This window comes from Colius striatus, chromosome 1, assembly GCF_028858725.1.
Source record: "Colius striatus isolate bColStr4 chromosome 1, bColStr4.1.hap1, whole genome shotgun sequence".
Taxonomy (NCBI): Eukaryota; Metazoa; Chordata; class Aves; order Coliiformes; family Coliidae; genus Colius; species Colius striatus.
The window spans coordinates 193,302,897-193,305,778 of NC_084759.1; positions in this window are offsets into that span (position 1 = coordinate 193,302,897).

Consider the following 2,882-nt stretch of genomic DNA (forward strand, 5'->3'; position numbering starts at 1 on the left):
TCTCTTGTTCCCCAGGACTGCCTGAGGATGTTCTGGCCTGTCCTGTCTGCCTGCTCCCCCAACCCCCCCGACATGTGCAGCTGCCGATGGACATGGGGCGTGCAGTCTCATCCCTGGGATGCTGTGGAGAAGACCCAGGGGAGCTCAGGTGCTTATTGCCTGTCCCATAGGCCTTGATTTAGGCCCCCCATCTCAAGAGATGGAGATGAAGGCTTAGTTATCACCCAGTTAGCAAAAATGTAACAGAAGTGGAACCAATCTGTCCACTCAAATTTCCCATGCTATGTATACAGGTTTATTATCCTGTGCAACATTTCCTCTCTGCAGGAGACTTTCCTCTCCCTCTCTTAGTTATGTTGACTATTTCCCCTCCATACGTATGTATCATGTAGCCATAGCAGGAATACTTTCTAGCTTTTAACTGGTTAATAAACATTGTTTTCCTTTGGTCAGAGGTAAAACCCTTGTTATTCCTTGAATTCTTCCTTGGCGTCTTTCATCGAGGGATGTACCTTTCACTGAGCCTTACTTTCTGCATCAGTCTGCACCCCAAACTACACACACAATACAGGCTTCTAAGCAGGTTAAGTGTATATAGCTGGTGGCTGTCTCTGGCACAGGCCCAGTCATGGTGAACTGGGAAGACTGATACCCAATCTCTTCTCTTCACTACACCAACAATGCACGTGGGATACTGGCAGGCCTGGGGCCATATGGGGATGTGCCCACAAATATTTCAGCTGCGATTAAGAGAAGGCTTCTGAGGTGAATTTCTCGCTTACTGTGCTTGTTCCAGCTGATAATGGGCAACTATGGGGTCAAGCTCAGCTGGAACAAGGTCTTCTCCCCATCATGCCACTGGCAGGGTCATCAGGCCCCAGCACAAGCCGCTTCACCCCGCAGCACTGCTCCTACTGCTAACACAGACGTTGCCTGGGTGAATCTTGCTGACTTGATTGATCCTGTTAAAATCAATGTGACTGTTTGTAGGAGCAAAGTTGATATAACAGGCCCTAAGTGGCATTTACTCCACCATATTATTTGGCATGTAAATCAGCTGTTTGAGGCAGTGGTAACTGTCTTGTTGCTACTGTGAATTTAGGAAAAAGTCTATTAAAGTTACTGAAGTAAGTCCATATTTACAGTGGAATAACTGATGTTAATGCTTGACTGGTTTTATTTAGATGTGTAGAGCAGACTTGCTCTGGAGTGAGGTTAATGACAATCTCTGGTGTTTTGGAATCCTTGAATTTGGGGCTATAGGAAGAAGTAATCAAATTTGTTATAATTCCTGTCTTCCAAAATATCATGTATGTGGGTGAATTATGCATTTGTTTACTTAGTTGTAAATCTGCATCTCACTGCTTGTACCCAGTGAAAAATTGTTCTTGTACCTTTTTTAAGAGTTACAGTAAAATTCTCCATTATGTATTTTGCAAGTAGTAATTTTCACAGAGAAATATTGATGACATCTTGCCTATGGCAATGAACAGGTTTTACTACAACAATAAAGCATGCCCTGTCTTCTTAATTAGTCTCCACTGATTAAACATGCAGATTATTTCCAAAAACCCTAACACCACAGAAAGGAAGAATAACTAATGCAATGGCTGTATTCCCAGGATCCCACGCGATCCATCTTTACTAAGCTAGCCGAGCTTCTATAATCTCAAGGCATTTATGAAATAATAGGGAGGAATCGTTAGGTTAAGCATATTTGGTATAAAAAGTATTCCTTTAATTTGTTTCTTAAGATGAAATTCTCCTATTCTTGAGGGAAAAGGAAAGCGCTCACCGAGTCAAAGCCACAGACATCTTGCAGTAAGATGTAAGAATCCTTGTCATGTCACTAATGGAAACAATCTCTATGATGCTGAGATTTTGTGGCTTATAATTACATATTGCAGTCCAGACCATGCAACCTCTATTATCTTCACACACCCTATTTTACACGTCACGGCAATTAATGAAGCATATAAGTATATATTTAGACGGAAGGCTTTTTGTTAGGAGCTGTTGATGTAGTGACTCAGCAAGACATCATCAGAAGACATCTGCCAGTGTTATGGCTTTATACACCTCTGTGGGGGCTAGAAGTGTCAGATTAATACAAGGAGCTATTTTTGTAACATCCAGAAAGTTTCTGCTGTACAGCAAACTAGTTGCTTATTTTAGATGACAGCAATTCATACCTTTTCTTGAACAATACAGTCTTTAGCACTTTTTGAGTATGTACATCTCCTAAAAGGAAACTTTCCTGTAAAGCATTTTGTAGGAGAAGGACTTTGAAATGGAGATAATCAGACACCTTTTCATCAGTTGCTTCAAACATCCAGTGAATTAACAGCCCGTGTACCAAAAGCAAGTGGCAGTCATGGTGACAGTCTGCCTGACTATCACAGGGTACTCTGAGCATGTAACTCAGGACAACACAAATATCTGGATTCATGCCTGGCCCTCTTCTGCCAAGTTGGAGTTCAGCCTTGGGCCGTGCCCAAGACACCATGCTCTTCAGCCAATCTGGTCTTTTACTTATGGTGAACGCCATTTTTTCAATTTTTTTTCTCCCAGCAATGGAAATCTCACTCTCCTTCCCATCCACTCAGTTATTTTAATTCTTGAAAATAACTTACTTGAAGGCCCCTGTTTCCCCTGCAGACATTGATGCTGGATCACACGAATGAGACATGCACAGCGTGCCATTAATGAAGGGCAGTGCTTTACTTTCTCTCGGCTGCCCTTAAATCTGCCCATGGTGTTTGGAGGATTAGTCTGAGCTGCGTCCCCAAGGTCAGAATCAAGGACTTCAAGCAACTTCTAGATAAATAATGGAAATTACCACTAAACTCAAGTAATTTCACCGAAGATGTCATCATTAACAC